This window comes from Monomorium pharaonis, chromosome 7 (assembly GCF_013373865.1).
Source record: "Monomorium pharaonis isolate MP-MQ-018 chromosome 7, ASM1337386v2, whole genome shotgun sequence".
Taxonomy (NCBI): domain Eukaryota; kingdom Metazoa; phylum Arthropoda; class Insecta; order Hymenoptera; family Formicidae; genus Monomorium; species Monomorium pharaonis.
Window position 1 is genome coordinate 15554657 of NC_050473.1, and position 22433 is coordinate 15577089.

General features: G+C 43.0%; 1 long non-coding RNA gene across 1 annotated transcript in view; it reads left to right on the forward strand.

Moving 5' to 3' along the window:
* The window catches only part of LOC118646732, a 92132-nt gene that overhangs the window by 12622 nt on the left and 57077 nt on the right, over positions 1 to 22433 (forward strand). The gene's annotated exons all lie outside the window — the stretch shown is intronic.

Sequence of the window (22433 nt, forward strand, 5' to 3'; positions counted from 1 at the left end):
CAGAACTTGGCGGATTTATGAGTACGATCAAAGTCGCGCATTTTTCTATTTTATTTGTTGCTATGTAAGCCAATGAAAACTGTTTTACGTCGGTGTGAATTTGCGTTAACCCCAAATCAATATTTGTAATGCACATACTTCGATTGTGCGCGCGGAACAATATCGGGAATAAATTTTCCGGTATTTCTATCCGCTTGCGGTTCATTGATAGACATATTAATGTGTACATGTGTAACGAAACAAATGAAATCGGCTTGTTACTTGTAGCCGCGATACTACGATTATACGTATTCCAATAAACGCCGGAGGCTGCTGGAAGCTCAAGCTAATTCGAAAACGGCAACTGCGTCGTAGATATTATTCATCGGATATATTTCCACGATATAGTAAGTAGTGAAAAAGGGATATCCGAGCCGGCGGTGGCGCGATAACCGCATTCATTATGCAAACATTTTTCTGAGTAGATGCATTATCTTCGCAGCAAATTCATTTATTTCATTTTTTAATTTTAGAATGTTACAAGATATCATCACATTATCGATTTTTGCACGTTTGTACGTTTATTAACGCATCTTCTACAAATTGAGAAAAATATTTATTATTAATCGAGATGCACAAATATTATGCATTGCAATTACTCGAGAAAAAGGAAGGACCAAACCGATTGAGTCACGTGTAGTTTATTTTCCTTCGAGTTTCTTGTTTATGTTCCGTATAATGCGGCTGTTTCGTAAATTTCGGTGCTGCTGTGCGCGACCAAGTTGAAAGGCATTACGTAAATTTTAAACAGATCCGGCAAATCCTATCGCTGCGCGCGAGATCTCGGAGAGCGCGGGAGGACCTAATGCCAAACAATTTCGAAAAATTCCGGATCGATCTAACCCAGTAACGGGCGTCGCACGTGTAACGGATTGAATTTAATCCCGGCCATTGTTCGTAACCAGAATTCACCAATCATACGCGGGTCGATCCAAACCCAGGTGCAGATACATCGTAGGCGGGTCGAAGAGTTCGACAGCAGGGACGCTCGGACGCTGCCTTTCAGAATTTGTTAGTCAGGGAGTACCACGTATGTTTCATGTCCGCGAAGGCTCCGGTATAGTGCGTAATAAGTATTGTATTTCGTGATTTGATCGGTCTATTATGAAGACTCGCTTTGTTTTCGCTAATGAAGTAGATCAGATCTTCGGTTTCGGTGGGGAAAGGAGATGACGGTACAAATATGGCGCGCGCCAAATTATAATCTAAATGAAAAACTTTTATAAAAGCTTCGATCACACGATTATTCCAGCTTTTATTTTTTTGGGAGAATATTGATTTCTTTCTTTAAAGTAGAAAAAGTGAAATTAATTAAAGATTTCACATCACAGCCTAATAAAATATAACTTGTATTCAAGTGAATCGATATAACTATTCGCTACTTATCTGCAGATATATAAATCAAAGTGTTAAATTCGTAGCTGATAGTACTCTCTAGGAAATTAAATTATACCGTCGACACAATTGCAATTTCGCGATGACTAGGAATCGGTGACCGCAATAGTATTCAGCAGCCTTTGTGCGCGATGGTCTCGCCACGGTTTTCTCTGGTGAGAGTGTGTTCGAAAACACTCGAGCGAATATTAAAACCGCACGCGTAGGGGACCATGTGGATTTTCGATTCGCGCTGATCCTCCCCGGGCGCTTCTTTGCCGACTTCCAAACAGGCGGACGCGAGGGCAACGAATAAGCGACAAGCGGACAAAAAGCGTAGTCACAGCCTAATCCTTGAGGAGGCCGCTCGATATCGTATCCCGGCCGCACGATCCTCCGAGAGGATTCGTTTCCAGGAGGGCGCCGAATGCCGCCGCTGCTGTTGCTACTGCTGAAGCCACGCGCGTGCGGTGGCGCATAATAAGCATTAGCCCTCCCGTTTATAATCGCGCGATCGGCCCGCTTATCCAGGCCAGGGCTGCCTGAGCGCGCTTGTGGCCCTTTGTTTGCGGAGACTTGCTTTTTCGAACGGCCGGGGGGTCGCGGGGGAGGATGTAGGGGATGAACGGGAGAGCGAGAGAGCGATGCGTTCCGTACGAACGGGTCGGGGACAGAGCCGGAGGAACGCACCCCTACAGAAACGAAAACGACGACGAATGCTAAACGATCCCTCAACCTCAGGCCAACCCTCGGCAACCCTCTTTCCTCGTGTTTCTCCGCGTTGTACGGCCTCGCTGATAGGGCAGCGTCGGTGCCCGTCGTTGATGCGAACCTTGCGAAAGATGGCTGCCCGCCATTGTCCCCGCCCGTTTTGGTTAGGCACTTTGAAATATTATGCCGACCGTATCGTCGGCGGTTACCTCTACGTTCTTGCGCCTATTACGTCATACACATTAGAACCGCCGACGATAAGAAGCATCGCGTTGATAAGAACGCAGCCGGCGATATCGCTTGGCTGCGGTTGAATTTTGTCTCTGAAGAATTTTTCGTTGGCCTTTGATACCCTGATACTCTTCTCAGCATGGCTGCTGGGCGAGTTCCACATGAACTTCCGATGTATTATATAACGATTCATTGATCCAATGCATCGCGGACAATTAATCACGAACTTTATTAGCAATAAATAATGGAAGTCAAATTTTAAGTCTTAGCACTAATTTCAACATTAACTTTAAGAACTATAATACAGCTAATACTTTAAGATTTAAACAATTCATTGGCGCAGAATAATTTAAGAAATTTAATTGAGATAAGAAACATTAAATTATAGTATATATTGTATCCAAGTAAATTATCTTATTACCATTAATACTTGCTGATGACTTCCTATCGATGATAAAAGTTACACGTATCATGTTGTACTTGAGCAAAAATCGATGTTTCACTGATCGAACAATTGTTTCACTGGAAGATCATGTCTTCCGCTCAGCACAAATCGGTATTTCATTAAACATCGGTATAGGTAGATCGATTGGGGTGAAACGCAACGTTCGGGAAAAGTTTGCGAATCAGGTTTCCGAAATGCACACGTCAATAATTTGCATTCCAATATCGTTGCTATCGCGGCGGTATCAACTTTGATTATTATCCTTTTCTCCGCGTTTGTTTCTTTTCTGTTGCATATCGCGAGCGCTTTTTTTCGTATCCTCTCCATATCGAGACATTAATTGTATCTTCATGTCGATAAAAACGGCTCTTTTTACGATAATATAAACGTTACATCCGAATAGTCCAACCAATTTTAAAAGCTTATTTATAATACGATACGCGTACATTTAATTTTTATATCTGTCTCAGGAATCCGAAGTTTTATTCAATTTACTCTTATACACTGTTATTACTTTCTCATATTAAATTGTTACGATCCTTTACTGTACGCTATTACCATCGCATAAAAATTTTGATACGAGAAAGAGAAGAGCCGTTCTCTTTACTACATTAGACATAAAAATTATTTATCTATGCATATGTATAGATAAATAATTTGCAAAAGATCAAGTCTCTGAATGTTCATAGATTGGCTTATAAATAAGCCACGAGAAAACCTATCGATTTACATTTTCGTTTATCTGCACACACATCGCGCAGCATCGCGAACGTATCGCCCGCGACTAGTGCATCGGTCAGGTGCAGTTTGCCATGGGTATGCTCGTTCATTTGACGGAGAATCGGATTTCATTATACATAGTGCGGCTAGATTGAACGGATCAAACGAAATGCCGATGAAAAGTTTGCAAATAGGCTTTTTAGAAGGAGATCAACACGATATCGCGTTGGTTTACATAGGAGCCATCATATCGTGAGCCAATTCTGCGGAAAAGTAACATTATCGGATATTTTTAGTGGATTTCAAGCTTTCGCGGCTTGTAACTGCCGCGTTTTCTAACAGCAAACTCTACAACGGAAAATTTATATAAGCAAAATTTGCTTTTTAGATTTTACTCGAATATCGTAATTTCGCAAGAGGGCAGAAATTTAAACAGTCATATACCGCGAGTCTCTCTATTGAGGATGAGTAATTGATTATTCGGAAAGAAGAAATATTAGTAGTCGTGCGACAATAATTCAGCATAGCTTAATGTAGCAGGTACTTTATTGCTAATATGTTCATTAACTTTTACGCTAAGGTCATAATTTCGTGTACGCATATGTGCCCTGTCGCGGGAGGGGCATTGATTTAATGAATTCAGCAAGATTGTGCTGTATTTAAACGGTAAAACGATTTCTTCCATTTTTATAATGGCGATGATCGCTTTCACCTTTTAATTGATACACTGGTTTACAAATCGGCCGGTATTAATGAAAAATCAATATTTTTCGCGAGCGTCATTATAAACGCGACGCGTTAATGTGCAATTTGCCGCGTCGTGAATTTTACAGAAATAATTTAATGAACATCGATTACCGATTATTAGCGAAGCAACTGTATTTAAGTTGACCCTCTGTCTCCTCTGTTCATCGATCTCTACTATATTTCCGATTCCACTTTCACTAGATATCAAACGGACTATCTATCTGTGTGTCATCGTTCTAACACGAAAATTTCTCTATATTCAGGTATCCGCACAATCTTGGATTGATGCAAACATAAATTCTTCGAAAAACTCCATAAAAATATTATTCATCGTGTTTATTTGCTCGTATTGTTTTTACATCCTACAGTTGTTACCTTTGAAATCATAACGGTTAGCCTCGTGGAACAAGTTTTTATCAATTGAAACCAAATATTTTCTTACGAAAAATTTAAATCGTATGCATTCGATAACAAATTATAATTAACGCGAATGACGTGTTACGTGAAATCTTTTAGATTTGGACGTAGTAAAAGGTTACAGTAAATTTTAATCTTTAATATTTTATAACTATTGTAGGCTATTTCTGGCTTCAACTATTGCTTAAAACGATATAAACAAGATAAATAATTTTTATTCGCGATTTTAGTGAGTACATATTGTCTATAGGTTGAATATGTATACGTGCAATTTCGATCATTAGAAGTCTATTTACCATATTCGATCAAGCACTTTCGATCCAATGGCAATCTATTTTTCATCAAAATTTATCTCGTCACTTATCACTACTGTCAATATGCTCTCTCCTCAAACCAACCGTTTGACATTATTTTTACGTGCGAAACATGAAATGAATTTTTTTTATAAAGCTGTACCGTATCAAACGTTGCATCACTTAATGCCCATGTATCTATTTTGCTACTTACATCACGTTTCTGTTACGATCTATATTTACCGACAAGGATGACCAAACATTTTGAGGGTTAGCCGAGTTAAATTTTCCCAAATTTCGTTTTGCGAAACCAGATAGACGGACGACGTGTGCGCGCGCGCGCGCGTGTGTGTGTGTGTGCAACCAGGCAGATTAATCAAACGGTAGAAAAATTGGAAGAGGAAGCTATTGACAGCCGGCGCGGCTGTATAAAAAATAAATGAAATTCAATACCCGCGCCCGCGATGGGCGGTTAATAAGCAAAAATCTGTCAAGCAGCACCAATGGTGTACTTAATTAACGTCCTGTGCCTCATAGAAGATCTTTGAGATACGTGCAATCAACAATTTATTAGCAGTCATCTCGATTCTACGCCGAGCTGCTTAAGAATGTACTAATTTGTCTTCGTACTTGTAAATATATTATGAATAACACAAACGCCTTTAATAATAAATCTTGATTAGAAATTGCAAACTGAAACGATAACTCCTTATTATTTACTACGTGCGTTTTCAATTTCTTTCACAGTAATTATTTGGTTTGAGGGTTGACATTGTATTATAAATAGTGCGAAAGTATCTTGTAGCAGTATATACATACATTTATTAATATTAATGAATTCTAAGAATCTATTTAAGATCGTTTTTGAAAGTTCAAGGAAATTATGTCATATGAAAGAAAGGTGTTATGAGTTCGAAAAAATTATTCCTTCATATTGAATTAAATAAATTATATATATGTTTTAGGAATGTTACATGGCGTATTTTTTAACTTATATATATTTTTTAAAATTACATTTCAATTATATAACATTTTATTTCAATTATATAAGTCTTTCTTACTAAAATCACGAAATTAAATTGAATCTTATGCACTATTAGGGTATTGATTATTAATTTATATAATGCATTAGGCGAATTAATATATGTATAATGCATAGAAGGCGTAGCTCATGTCAAATTACTAGATCAATGACTATTTTATTAGATTTTATCTTAAACAATGAAAAATATATCCAGAGACGTGATCCGACGGTAAGCCGACAATTTCGTTTCACGGTCACACGGGATTTAAAAAATAAAAAATTAAATGTAGAAGTTATCGACTATATTTTTATGAATTGTATACAGTTTGCGCGAATGATACGTGATATGTGTTTTGGGATGTAGACAAACGAATTGAATTAGTTTTTCAAATTTTGACGTTGTTGTCTTGCGAAGTGCTACCGTCGGCAGAAGAACGTCTAACTTGAAATGATTCCACAGAGCTCCATTGCTTTAAAAATTGTAAAATAATATTTTTATTGCATTAAGGTAATTGTATAATATCATAATTGTACAATGCTTCCTACTTTTTTCTAATAATTTTTCATATTGTAAACTTTTTAAAAACTCGATAAGAAATCTAATATCTAATTCTTATTCTTTTTAAACATGTAACACGTAAATTCTATTGATAATTTCTTGAAGTACAACTCAGTTGCAACATAGTTGAAATACAATGCAGGCTCATGCTAATATTAAAGTTAATTTAAAGCATAAAACACAAAGTTCTATTTTTTTCGTAAAATTTTGCATCCGATGGATCATTTGAAAGGATTTTCTTACTTTTATTAAATTTTAATGCAAGTTTTTAAAATATTGCATTAAAAAAGTCGATAGTTTTATGAAAAAACAATAGTCAACAGTTGAATGGGAAAAAATCACATGAAAAATGCTGCATTCTTCTATTTAAAACTGCATTTTTTAATGAATAATGAAAAAGGCACTGTAAAATATATTTTAAAATCATTTAGAATCTTGAAATTATTCAGTGTAAATAATAATCCGAGCGATAGTGTGTCGAAGATGTTTGCATGAGCCGCCTCCATTTTTACGCCCGTAAAATGTCCGACGGGTAGCGAATGGCGCACGACGAAAATACATTTTGTTTTCTCATTCGGTTTATAAATAAAAACATTTTTTAATAATTCAATCGTCGCACAGCTCTGTATTATTTTATTATTACTTAATCATTAATAAAGATGTACGAAATTGTTTATAGTTTTTAAGAATATATCTTTTTTCGAAGATATTTATTTTACTTATCGCGCGATATTCCGTAAAATTTCGTAAAAATGTTGATGGAAGATAACGAACTAATTTACGACTAGAAACAATTGTTCTTTTTCGACCGAAACGATTATATTTTCGTTAATTTTTTATTAGACACGCCGAAACCTTAATGTTACCGTTTCACACGGAAAATACGTGTGTTTTGGCATTTTGTATCGAGAAAGGATTATCGTAAGATGTTCTTAGCGAGCTACTCGTGGAATATTGAGAACAGATTAAGCGTCTGCGACGGCGCTGTGTGAGCTAAGGCCGCCATAAAAATTCGGTGATTTCAACCGACGGCGAGGGCAAGGTCTCCTTTCGTCTCGCGGGGCATCGATTCATGCGCACACTCGCACTTTCCTCCATTTTTATTCGAGGCAAAACATGTCTCTCCCTTGCTGTTTATCGCGGGCGGTAATCTACGTTCCAAGGAGAATAACGTCCCGAATATTCTTTATCGCGCAAAAATCGACTTGTCAAAAAGACGCGAGACAGAAGTCACGTTCTTCCTCTACCTTTTCGTCAACAATCGGCGCTATTTGGACCCTTTGTAACATTTAATTTATCGTTTCTCAGCAAGCGTGTGCATTTTCCGTTGCGTTCTACGCACATCGTATCACGTATCTAATGCATATTTATACGTATAAATTTCTTTATTTTGTTGAACAAACACACGTTTTTATAATATAAAGCCTGGCGTATCGAGATCCCATTTGATTGTTGGGTTTTATGTGGGATTTATACACTATATCAATAACCGCAGCAATAAAATATAATCGCGGTACTGTCGCCATTAATTTTTCAATTCCCTCTTTTCGTTTGCTTTCGTAAGTTCGACCGACAATTTGAAACGCGTCAACTTACATGCATCGATTAACAAATATTCAACGGCTATCGCAAATGGTGGATCGAATAATAATAGCCTCTCTCTTTTTTTAAGCTCGCTACAAACGGACATTTCATAAATGCGCTGTGAAAAATGGTAATCGGATCAAATATACGTGATTCTGATGGGAAAGAAGTACAAACCGGATCTCTAAGTAATAATGAAGTAATAAAGGTTAAATTTTCGAAGTTAATTACGAACCGATGACGCGAAACGTAATTTTGTCTGATAGTGGCCCATTTTCAGGTTATCGTAGCGAAAATTATATTTAACGTAATTATTTTGTTGGTAACTACGAACTTTAACCTTCGCGCATACGCGTTATAATTTGCGCGCGGTTCGTCGCCCGTTTTACATTTATCTCGGCCGATTTAAATATTTAAATAAATATCTGTCAATTTTACATACATTATTAGTTTCGTATTTGTTTCCGATCACTTTCCGTTTTCAGCCGCGCTGAATGCGCCACGTGATTTTATTGTTGGTAATTACTGCTGGAAAACATATTTATATACTTTCGCTCGCAAAATTTTGCGCTTTCGATTTCTGTCGCGTGAACAAAAGTCACGGCAGGCAGGCACGTTTCTTCGTGCGACGTTCTTTCGTTCTGAGCGCCGTCGTTTTGATGTAATTCCCAAGTGTGGGATATCATGTAATTCACTTTGTGCCCGACTTTGCGACTTGAGCTCCCTTCGCTGTAAAACTAACGTTTTAATCGTGTAAGAAGGGGATTTCCCGTTTTACTTACAGAGGAGAATAAAAAAGTAATCGACGGAAATCCTGCGGAAATCTAAAGTCCGAGAAAGAGCGTGGATGACCTCAGGCGATAAGCGAGCGTTCCTTCGTTTTATCCGCGATCAGAAATGGAAAGTGAATCACACTTTCGATTGTCGACAAAAAAGGAAGATGCATAAGGAGACAGAGAGAGAGAGAGAGAGAGAGAGAGAGAGAGAGAGAGAGAGAGAGAGAGAGAGAAGGGGAAGAGGAGAGAGGGTCGCAGAAACACGAAACACGCGTTCTATATTACGTTTCTATTTCGATTGATTGCAATTAATTGGACTATTTCTCCGCGCAATTTAAATTATTCACGATAAACGGGAATTCAGCTCTCGCTTGTGGTTTTTACGAAAGAGGCGTTTCGTTGTTTCAGATCGCAAATTTATTAACACATTTTACGCGTGGAAAAAGATATCGGGCGCACGGTGGAAGTTAGGTGATTCCACGGGATGTCCGACGATCTTGACAGAAAACCGATCGTACAAGCACTTTTGCGGACTCCGGAGCTAAACGCATGTAATTACATCGTACCTCGCTCTCGAATAATGAGAATAAGAGAATGCAAAATTAACATGTAAAACGTTAAAACGACACATTTTGTACAATATAGAAACGCTGTTCAACTGTCATCGTAATAGCCCGATCGATATTTTTAATTAAATCACGTAATTTTTGCAAAAACATCCCGTTCTTCTTTCTCTCTCTCTCTCTCTCTCTCTCTTCGTACATGAAAACAACTTCATTATGCGTCACAAAGCGCCAACGTGTAGAACGGCATTTTAATGCAGATCAATCGAATTATCTCAAAGTTCAGTTTGACTATTCCCCGCGTGTGCATATACGTGTGCGAATTGGTGGTATTACAAGTTGGAGGAAATATTTCGGCTATCCTACGGTGAGATATCGGACGCGGGCCGCGTCCGATGGAAAGCTCCGACGAAATTTTTCAACTACTGAAGCATCGGGATCGGCGAAGGTCCGAAATAAAATTTGCTCTGCGTCGTCCTCGCGCCCGGCACCGCAAATACGCCGAACATCGAAACGAACTTCATGACGATTTCATCGACCGATAACCGCGATTGGTTTGACGTTCAACCGCATACCTATGATTCGATAAGGTTCGAAACGACGGATAAAATATGAGATTTATTAGAAACGAGCGGGCGCCGTCGTTAGCGTCGTCGCGCTGACAATTAACGAATGTCATAAATTCGTTCCCCGTAAGCAAAAATTCAATTTATACGAGGCTCCGTCTTTTTTGTTAGCCGCTAAAAAAGCGAATTCATTAATTGTTACTGTAGCTCAATTAATTTTCTTTTATCTCTTTTCAATAATATTTCAAAGAGAGAGAAAGAGAAAGAGGAGGAGAGAATGTGAGAGAAGCGTATATAGTTATATTAAAATTAAAGTCAACTCTACTTGAAGTTGACATCCGCCACGCGTGCGTTTGGAACATTTACTTTGCTTAAAAGACACAGTCACACATAAGTTTTGCCGGAGTTTAATGAAGTAGAGTAATACTGGAATTAAAATAGAATTAAAATATACCACGCGGATAGTCCAATCTATCGACGAAACAATCTAACGATCTTTGATACGGAAAGAGATATGAATTTAATAAATTCAATAAAATAATGAGTCTCTACATCCACGAAGTGCTGAGTGTGTTTTATTTAAAATACGGATGAAATGGTAGATGTGCGCGATCGAGCTTGCATAAATCCTAATATTTTTTGTAAAATATTATTCCTAGCATCCTTACACGAGACCGTATGATAATTACGCGCTGTATAAAAAATATGCGCCTCGTTCGCTGTCCAGAATCAGAAATTAGAATACTGAGCACGCCGTCACGGTGAAAAGCGACTCGTACCTCCATGAAAAATACTGGAATGTTGATTCAGCAGTCGGAGAAAAAATATTTTTTTCCGTAGAACGCGGGTGCAGTGGGACGTTTCCAACGCTTGTACAGGCGTTATCAGTGCTTTACCGGTGAAGGTCGCGGATCAATTTCTTGAAATCTGAGTAAATCTACAGAGATACGATACGTCAATTACAAATAGCCGCAATACAGAGGTCGTGGCAATATTTCATGGTCAGATGAAAATAATTTCAATGGCGCGGAGTGAGATGGAAGCTTGTTTAAAATTTAATAAATTCAATATCCGTATTATTATTTCTCTTCACCTCAATTTTGCCAGCTACATATGCATGTATCTTATTTTAATTTATAATTCAGATTAAGTTTTTCGTGCCGGCACAATATTTATATGCTGGAGTGTATTTTAATTTCATTTAGAGATTTCTTAATCATATGTCACACTTTTTTTTATATTGATTCGATAAATTATAAATAAAGTTTTTTTTTTTAACGCACTTTCCATGTATCCTCAATTTCTTCTTGTCTGTTTTCCACGACAATATATCGTAAAAAATCACACACAATAGAAACGTTCACACTTTTACACTGATTCATTTGCATAATTAACATGATCGAATAGCCGCTTGTTACGAACTCTCCGACAATCGGCGAACTGAGGAGTACGTCCAACGAGGAGGGACTCACTGTCGCGAATCTTCTCGACTGCGAAGAACATCGTCGGTCCCAAGTTTCGTGGGACCCAGATACCATTCTGCGGGGAATGGCCAATGGGACACGTTCGAGGGAACGAGCTCGTCTCCGCTTCGTGGGGGGCCGAGAAGCGCACACGTTCCCACCTGTTCCTACATATATGTGATGCAAAACGCGTATACGTGCACACATGGACGTTCTGCAAGAAATAAAAATGATTTCGGATCAAGTATAGCTCGGAACTTGTCAGAAAAAAATGTTCCCAGGAAGTAAAAGACGCTTAACCCTCCCGAGCTGATGTTTAAAGCTATAATACACTTACCGACGTGCAAGATCTACTTAATTTATGTTGATTAAAAAGATAAATGTTCCAGTGATGAATATGCTCCTATACTTACTATGCGAATACTTAATATTATTAATTTTAAATGTATTTTTTTTACATTAAAATTTAAGTGTAATCTCTAAATACTTAAAGATATTTATATAAAAGTTTAAATAATACATTTAAATAATATATAAATCAATGTTGAAAAATTAATATATAATTTTTTAAGATATTATAGGTTAGCATTTTAGATTGAATATATTAATTCAGACATTTTACAAGTTTTTATTATTTTCGGAATAATTAAAAAATTTTATATGTTCTTATATATTAATAATAACATTTCATATTTTATTTCAGTTAATTATATATAATCATATTATTTTATATCATGGATTTTTAAAAAAATTCAATAATCGCTTGTATCATTACATCTGACTACGAGGGCATTCTCCTTATTAATTATTATAATTTCAAGGAATCATAATGACATAATTGGTATAAAAATGGATAAGTTAATAATTTAAGATAATTTAAGATTTATATAATTAACGGTAGGTCCAACAGATTCACCATCAATTATTGAAAATTTTAAGATTGAGCGAAGACTCGTGAAAACTAATCGAACAAGCGAATCATCGTCAGAACGTTATCATCGTCAGTCGTTCTTTTAATCAGTAAATGCAAAAAAAAAAAAATGTTACTCGCGTTTCTTGGGACTCGATGATACAACCGTTCATGGTGTCGCGAGTTATTTAACGAGAAGGAAAAAGTTGCTCCGCGACGGAGTCGTCGCGTAATCAAAGATGCGTTTAAGGCTCTATTGGAGCACGGAGCGGCGCGGCGCGGCGTATGCGCTGCGAGCTCATTTGCGGGATATTACATTTTATTAATATTTGCTCGGCGTGCGCGGTAAACATTCCAAATTCACGACGGTGTGCACGGTGCTTATAGAAGCAAGCGGCGGCGGCGGCGGCGCGCATAGAGGAGCTGTGCGTGTAACACGCACGTACTACGGGGGACACGCGATTCTTTTCCCTCGGTTCTCCGCCGTTACGAGGAGTACGCTCGAAAAAGAGGAAAGCCACCAGCGCCAACACGGACCTCGTTCGTTCGCAAGGGCGGTAATTTTTTTCCCCGCTTCGCATTTCGAAAAATAGCTCTCGGAGAACGCGCCGCGCCGCGCAGCGCCGTGCAGTACGTACGTGCACGGACGAAGGGCTTGAGCGAGCGCTAATACGCGCGTGTGATTATCCTTTTTCTCCGTGCCGGCGTTTTATGGAGGAGAGAGCGTACGTACGGAAATATTTAAGGTCTGCTTTCCGAGAGATGTATGGGGACGTTTTGTATAGAGGACGTCAGAGAGAGAGAGAGAGAGAGAGAGAGAGCTAGGAAACAACGTGATTTGCGAGGTGTAACGCTTTTCAGACCCCGGGCCCCGTCGCGCGGAGCGCAAAGTCGACGCGGACGCGCCGTTGTCCTTCGTATGCATCGCCCTTTACTTTATTTCCGTGATGAAACAATTTCGGCACTAACTGGGTTTCCTCGCGGCGCCTTCGCGAGGGGGGCACCGTGCGAAATTGCGACGTCCAGTCACGAGAAACGTGAAGGGTAATCGCTGTAAGAGAACTGATTAATTTCCCTAAAGAAAAGAAAGAAAAAAACGCGATATATTTCTTACAATTGTGACGATTTTCTAAAAATCCACGATAATATGCTTTTTTTTTAGCCCATCGTGTTTGGTGATTGTTCAGCCAATGTGACAGTCACATGTAACATCGCGTAGCTCGCAAACCGGTCGTCGGGGTTACGTGCCAGGCGGCAGACAATTTTTGATACGCGTACTTGAAGGGACAGAGAGAGCATGAGAGAGAGAGAGAGAGAGAGAGAGAGATGGGTGCAGTCAATCCCGAAACGATCCTCTCCCGATAGCTCGCTCGTTTCGCGACGGGCGAGTCGCGACGGCAATTAGATCGGGACGACGTCTCTTTATTACCGCGCCTGTTTTGCGACGCGCGGACCGAACAAGTTATTCGGGCGCGCAGAGAGAAGTACTCTAACTACCGGCAACGTAGTTGAAAATAGTGGGAGCGTCGCGAGTAACGACCGTATAAATTCCGCGGGATTGCCCGATGCGCGTCCGTTATGTGTGCCAGCGCGTGAGGAGGAAGAGGAAACCGGGGAAAAGAAAAAAGAGGCGCCAGGACGATGTGCGCGCGGACGGACGGCGCGACGATGCTGCGGGGACGGCGGGGGCGGGGGTGTTTGAAAAGTTGAAGAAAAACCGTGGCGGTGTTTACCGGAGCCGCGGGTGGAAAAACTTTTCAGACGGCGGCTTTTGAATGGTCGTCGATCGTTCGCCGAATACTCCGCGCCGCGTTTGCCCGCGTTTCACAACGCGCGGATTTACCGAGCGTATTTTTTCGCGCGCGAGAGAAGGAGGGGAGGGACAGAGCGAGAGCGCGAGAAAGAAAGAGAGAGTTTGCGCGCCCCTCTCTCTCTCTCCCTTTTTTTGCGCTTTATTTTTATCGGTAAATTCGTCGTAAATTTATCGGGTACCATTTATCGCGGCGGCACGCTCCGCGCGAACGAAAGTGACTTTGTAAAAAAAAAAAAGAGAAAAAAAAAGGAAAACTCGCGTTCGACCTTTCGATATAGCTACTTTAAAAACGTTGCGATAAACGCGTTACGCGCTAATTAAGATGGGAATTAACGGGCTCTCCGATTGCGGAGGTCGACGGACATCGGGCCGCGATATTTTCCGCGTGATCCGCCTTATTGTTTCCCTCGTACGCGAGCGCAATCATCTTCGTCGCTAATCGCCGCTATTTAACGAAAGTATGATAAACCGCGTTCCCGTAATTAAATAGAATCTGCGCAATTAACTGCTTAGCCGGGGGGGGTCATGCATAACTTCCATCTTATGAATTATGTATTATGTGCGCAAAATGCGTTTATAAATGCGCCGCAAATTATGCATCCAATTATGTATAGCGCTACGAATTTTTCTCCACATCAATTGTTCTTATAGTTCGCGGTAAGTACATATAACTAATGATTGCAAAACCATGTAGACGCATGCTCGTCGGTGCCTAATTATCGCGCTTCCCGAATCGGAGCTCGGAGATACTAATTAGCAATTATCCATTTGATCTGCTATACTTCCTGATGTAGTTATGCCGCTATTTAGGGAAAAAGTTGATCGATCCGGCGAATTCGTCTCGTTAACCTGATTTAGGAAAAATCGTTCGTATCGCTGGTCGTGTCAATCGGATCCATTGCGAAAAAAAAAAAAAAAAAAAAAATGCGAAACGTTTGACCGTAATCGACGAAAAAAATCTCATTCGGCGGTCAAGTCGGTCGTGAAAAGCATAGATGATCCCGCGTGTTCATTGGTCTTTTCCCGTTCGAAAAGCGATTTCTAGACGCGCGCAAAGTGGAAATCCCGTTGATATGATACTCCCTGCGATTGTTTGCCGCGTCATTAATCGCGTGATGCAGCCATGACATGAGCGAAATTACAGAGAGACTTATTTTACGATCAAGTGACGACTAGATACGCGAGCGGGTCGCACGCCGGAACGGGCATAAACGATCGGTTATTTGATTACGATTAATTTCCATTATCGCGTCCTGCCATCGGCATAATTCGATTCCTATTAGCCTCGACCGACGGGATAATGTCGCGGCTAATAAGAATACCATTATCGGGCAGCGCCTGGCCGAAGAACGTTGGTTGGAGGGCACGCGACCGGCACCTCTCGAGGAGGTGTACGCTTCCGCCGGCGCGCGGCGTCGCCAGGCGCGGCCGGGATACCCGGGGAGGTGTATCTCTTAATGAAGCGAAGAGGCAGACCGACGAGGCGACGATGAGATAGCCCGGCCGTTTGAGTTTTCGATCGGGCGGGACGAGATAATGCGATTAACGCCATGCAAAATTGGACCTCTTTGAGCAACGTGTCGTTCGGTCGGCGATGCAACGCAGTTACCGCGGGAAAGGGCGAAGCGCGCAATAACGTCGCCCGGCGCTGCCGTGTACCTAGGTGTACCTTCCAGGCACCCGGTCAAAGTGGTGGCGATTTTTTAGGGAAATTTGCAAACGAGAGAATTCACGCTTGAAATTTCAACCGGCTAATCGGCGCGAAAAGAGAGATCGGGTCCGCTGACGGAGATATCTGGTTTACGATAATTGCCCCGTGCACTTTATACCTGAGGAAATTTCCTCCCTTCTTTTTTTTTTTACGTTCGTCGTTACGTTTGTCGTTATCTCGCTCATTTGTGGATGCTGGACTCGCGCAGATTCCGATACCGCTCTCTCAAACGGTACGTCTTTCGCTCCCCGCAGTCAGATTTGAACTGCACGTGGTTGCTAAAATATTAGACAGGATTAAGAGAGAAACAAAGAAATACATTATTGTGGAATTTTTTGTATTTTACCACGGCATAATATATAACGTAATGTAAGCAGCTTTTACGAATTATTCTCGTATGGAAAATGTCGCTGCGGTAATGAGCACGGGGATGAACAAAAATAACGATTAAGGGTGAGCAAAAATAAATGTCTTACCTAGTACAGCGGGCGAAATATTGGAGAATTAAAGCAGCCGCATTGCGTGCATCATTTTGCAAGTTCTTGGCGATTTTATTTTACAATTTTGCATGACAAAGAAGAAAAGATAAGACGGAGACAAGATATAAGACGGACAAAGAGATGTGCGAACAAAAGGCAAACGAATCTGCGCGAACGTGGCGATCCGCGACAAGTGGCGTTCCCCGTTCGTGTGCGAGCGAACGATCGGTTGCATAACGCGCGAGAGGTTGGCGAATGTATACGGCGGAAACGGCGGTGTAATTCCGCGATAGAGCCACGACCTGCTGGGGCTTCCGGGGCCTCGCAAATGGAACCCTTAATACGCGGGCATTGTAAGTTAGATTGAAATCGTCCGGTGGTGGCGATGCCGCGGCCATTGGCAGGACCACCATCGCCAAGAGAGAAAGAAAGAAAGAAAGAAAGAAAGAAAGAAAGAAAGAGAGAGTTCGGTGAGATGACGGCACAGATTGAAAGCGTCCCGCGTGCGACACAGGCCGCTTTCGTCTCCCGCGTGTCGCTCGATCGAGACGATCGGGGTGACCCATTGGTTGCGATTCACTCAGCACAGAAGCACGGGGTTAACGCGGAAGAGAGGTATGGCCTACAAAAATACAGATTTCCAATAACCGATAGCTCGGCGGTCTCGCTCGCGCCGCCGTTCATCGACACCCTCCGCGCCGTCTCTCTCCCACCTCAGGCTTGGACACAGAAACAATACAGCATGCGCGAAGGGCCGCCCTCGCCCCCCGTGGCCCTCTCGTCTCTCGATCCTCCGCTTCATCCCCCTTCGTCTCGGTATCTCCGTTCCACTCGGCGAAGCGTCATTCTTTTCCCGAGCGAGTCGGCGCACTCTGCCGCTCTCTCGATTCCTCCAATGGGCAATTTTTTATTTTCCCGTCCCCCTCTCGATTCGTACGATCCGTGTGTACAACGGGACCACGTGTTTAAGGTCCTCCGTCCAAACAAACAGACGAACGCTCGCCATCTCTCTCTTTCTCTCTCTCTCTCTCTCTTTCTCTCTCCATCCCTTTTCCCTCCATTTTCACTGATTCTTCGTGATATCATTCCTCCCGCCTCTCTTCCAGCTTCTCGCTCCCGGCATCTTTCTCCCGTGCGTATTCCCGTCTGTCTCTTCCCTCTCCGGCCTCACCCTCTCCCTCTCTTTATTCTCTCTGTCTCCACATAGTTCGCACGACGATTAATAAACCATTGATTGGATTGACACCGATATTGGGAGCGTTGTTCGAGGTGAATGAGAGGCCGATGGTTCCTCGATCATCCACGTTCTTCAATGTTTCTTCTTTCCCCTCTGGCTATCTCCATCGGCCACCCTTCCCCTGGCTATTTGTCACTGCCGCAGTCTCAAATGTGGTTTAATGACGATTTATCACCCACGCTGCTGTTCTCGTAAAAGCTCTAGTGAAAGATGCCACATCTGAGCTTACTTATGACATATGCGGGCCTCCCGGACAAGAGCAATTGTGTCGTACATTTTAAAATTTCGGAAGCTTATAAAATATTTTATCGACAAATGTAAAAATAATATCATATATAATTAGAAATGATGTGAACTGCAGCGCAGAAACAATTTTAAAGCCCACGTTTGTAGACGCACAATTTGTTAATTCAACATGTCAGGTTATTTAAAAGCATCCCGAAAAAAGAATCCGTTTCTCTTGCAAACAGAAATTATGCGCGCTTTGCGGAAGTCAGTTAAACGGTCGGACGTACGTTCGTTTAGATTTAATTATCGTGTCCCGATCGGGCGCGCCCGTAAATAAAGATTCATCAACGTTTAGGTGCGTTTCCGGTGATCCGCGACGTAATTCTGAGACAATGCGGGCCCTGGGCAGGAGTGGCGAAGTAAAGCACGGGCGTTTAACGCGATACCAATTTCACAGGTGCACGCTTCCCGAAATGGGCCGAGCCGCACGTTACCATAGGGGATTCGCAGGAGCCGACGGGAAGTACGGCTGTGCGTAATATCGGTCATTGACAGCGATAGTGTTCCGCAACGTTCCGTAGAATGTGCGTTCACGGTCACGCACGTACCGGGTGACGTTAATGCTGACCCATTAATGAAGATAGACCGCTGTCGAGCGCGGTGTTTCGACCAACCGGTCGATCGAATCGGCCGATGAATAAGCGCCGCTCGCTCTCGCGGACAATGCGTCTCTTCGCGAGATGCGGCAAGATCTCAATTCTTTCAAGAATTCAACATATCGACTATACGTTTCGCTTTCCAATTTAAAAATCGAGGAAGAGCGAAAGGAAAGAAAAGAGAGGGTTTTAAAGGCAGTTAATTCTCTATGTGGAGAAGGAGAGAGGAAACTGTCGGAAAATTTTTGACCAGAAACAAAACTCACAGGTGCTCCTTGAACCTTGTACATTTTGACACGTCTGCGACGTACGCGACGCCTCTCACGACGATCCGGCGATATCTCACGGGTCATCGTGCCAGGCGAAATTGGAGCATGTGGGAATTTCGTGTCGAACGGTCGTGAAATTGCATACCTACCGGTACGATCCACCCAGTATGCAGTTTGGTTGCACGTATGCGGCTGTTAACGTGGCACGCGTATACACAGTAGCATTGGACCACGGGACTCGAGTGAGGGGGAGGAGGAGAGGAGGGGGGGTGGGGTGAGTTTGGGGGCGGGGTCCGAGCGAAGGGGGTCAATGCGCGTTAATTGATCCAGTGTCAAGGTCAAACCTCTCTCGCGCGTCATCGCATTATCATCGATTATTGGACGTATCCCCATGGTCAGTTCTCAGAGAGCCAGTCCGCCGCGAAGTGTACTGAATCGATAGCGAACGGATCGATAAGATGACGATGTTAATCCCGGCTTTAATAGCAATATGCTGATATGATTAGTTTCAAGCGAATGTGCCACCAAATGTGGCTGCACCTCTCTTGTGCTATGATTGATCTATTTGACGTTTAATTACGCTTACAGTTAATCCGCAATGCAGGGACTACAATTGGTTTTATCAACCGAAATAGGGTTAGTCTTTTTGAGCTAAAAATGTGAAATTTGAAATGTCCTCCGTCTGACTTTATAACCTTATTTGCAGCTGTCTCATTGATATAGACTTTTTCTTTTGATCAGCGAAAACGTCATCTGTCTTGTTTTCAAAATTGAAAGAAAAAAAATTGCTTTTAACATATTTTTTTATCACGCGGAGAATTGGCAGTCCCGCGTCTTATCAACAGCTTGCAAAAGCTCTCGATTCTGTATTATTACGTTCAAATACAAAACTGCAAACCATTGTCTTATAATTACTTCCAAATACGAGCAATTGTTCATTAAATAGCCGTTCTGGGATGCTTTGCGGAACTCGGCTTTCAGCTTTAATCCCGTGTAGATGAATTTCGATACGTCAGGGTGATCTCCCGATTGAATCCACGTGGCGCACGTCCGTCACGACGAAGGTCGCGGATTACGTTTGGAGAGCGGCGATCCGGAGCGCGGGCGAGTCGGCGAAAAGCGAAGAAAAGAAACGCGGTGTGCGGAGGCGTCCGTCCGCGGTCGCCGCAATAAATCGGTCAGACCGTGCCGTCGCTCGCCCCTCGCGTGTGGACACAGTTTCCCATCGAGCCGTCCGATTTTTTTTTTTCTTTTTCGTTTCCTCCCTGCCCTCCCTCCCGATGTCAGCTGCGGGATCGATCCCAAAACGAACGGCACGAGACGAGTGGATGTCGCGCGTGTGGCCGTGAGGAGAACGGAGAAAAAAGCGCGAGAGAGAGAGAGAGAATAATGGGAAAGAGGGAAAAAGAAAGGAGTAGAGAGAGACGATACGCGTGTTATGCGAGAGCATTGGCGACTTGCGCAATGGCCGTAGAATCGGTCGAAAACGAAAGTAGATGACGTGGCGGGATGCGGCCGGCAGACGGACAATAACCAATCATGTGCAATTAACCTGTGACACCATGACACCTAAATACTCCCGGACACCTATATAGCGGTTATGTTCCCATTATGTGGCCGTATCGACACGTGTTCCGTGTGCCGCACGCTACGCAACGCCAACGCCCGGGCACACGCCGCACGCCGCACGCCGTGCCGCTCCGCTCCGCGCCGCACCGCGCCGCGTCGCGCGCGCTACCCCGGCCACACATTCGCGCATTGTGCGATACGTCGTCGGCCGCCCGCGTATAGACGGCCCCCGCGTTGTATATGTACGTTGGACATATTGATACACAGTTTGATACACACCGATTACATAATAGGCCTATATCGCGGCGCGGATCGGGGCTGGCGGACCGAGGCGAACCGACGACGATCCGGAGGAGGATACCGCCCGTGCGACTCGTCCGCGCGTTGCTCGGATATTTCCTGAACCGCGGAATTTGTTTTTTTTTCCCCTTTTTAATATGCATAATGATTAGAAATTCAATTCTCGCTCGCGATCGTGTGTAGGAGTAGGATAGTAGGAGGATAATAAGACAGCGCTATTACCGTGCTGCAAAATACAGAGTGCAGGGATCTGGAGCGCGGCTTTACTCTTTACTTAATGAGAAAAATTTTTTACGATCTTACAGCAAACACTTGTAAGCTCAAACGATATTTCGCCGGAGCGTAGTCGCTGCGCGAGAAGAGCGCTTTGCACCGGCCCGAATAAATTTCCGTTTGAAGTTCGCAAATTGGATACCTGTGTGAGGTCAAAGGTGAGAACTTTGGGTCGGGACCTCGACTCGTGTTTTGGAACAACCTGCTGGCCCTCCCGGTGACCCCTCGTCAAACAAGTCCCAGATCGATTTACCTTAAGAGTAGTTTCCCTCCGTTAGTCCGGCGCGGTCGATGGGTATTGCTCGACCGGTTCTTCGCCGGGGGTCTCCTTGAGCTCTAGCAAAAGTGGATTTGCAGAGTGCCGATGCGTTTGCTTAGACTTAGCTTTATTCATTAGGGAAATATTCTCACGACAGAGCCGGCGGCTCGAAAATCGTAAGGAGGCCTGGCATTATTGAGATAACCGTGGGATTTCATCGCGTTTGATAGGCTGCGGCTAGAGCCGAAGCCAAGACAGACAGTCACTCGCCGCTGGAGGATCCGTGAAAGAACGATGGAAGGAGGCTCCGCATAACGCAAGAGCCTCTGCATACGAGATCGTGGGATTTTCGCCAATGAAACTCCTCCGACGATTTCTCTATAGAACCGCAGCAGCACATCTGTCTGCCGAAGATGAACAAAGCTTTGAAGTGAGGCTCTAAACTGATTGTCCGTTCGCGGTTGAATACTCGCATTAAATCAGGCAGCTAGCCGGGGCGAGGATCGTAACGAATCCAGCGCTTACCGCTGGTGGCTAATGTCGGGAGATATTATCACGAAAGCGCGCGACTATGAATGATTATAAATTCAACGAGATATAGATGCTACTTGCCGCCGCGACCTTTGGCAGGAAAGAGAACGCAGGAGGAAGTTGCACGTGCGCTTGTATTTCAGCACACCGACCTCAAAACGTTCGTCACGGGGGCTGCTGTGATTTAACTTTTGAAAAGACTGACGTCAAACGAAACTTTCGGGCGGTTAGGAGAGAGAAAGAGAGATGGGGAGGGGGGGGATGGGGAGGAGATGGTCTAGGAAATCGCTCGCGGAAAACTGTTACAGACATGTCGCGAGACGCTGCTAAGCGGAACTTGATAACTGGTTTCTGCACGTTCGAATGCGAAAACACAGGGACGCGTGACAGTTCTCGGGGAACTTTCAGTTGGAAATTTACTTTGCAACAAGGTAAATAGCTTTTTGCCGGCGTAACAACTTAATAAATGTCATGCCACGCTCGCCGGCACTCGCGCGGCTCTTCGCGAGCTATACGGAGGGCAGGGGGGACCACGGGAGGGCCACGATTTTTGAATTCATTTGCGATGCTTAATATGAATTACAATCGCGGCTCCTTGCAGCGGCATTTTTGTCCCTCGTTTCGCGCGCGTTTTTGTTTCCGTTGTAAAAATGTATCAACCCGGTGAGAGCGGGGAGAGGGATGCT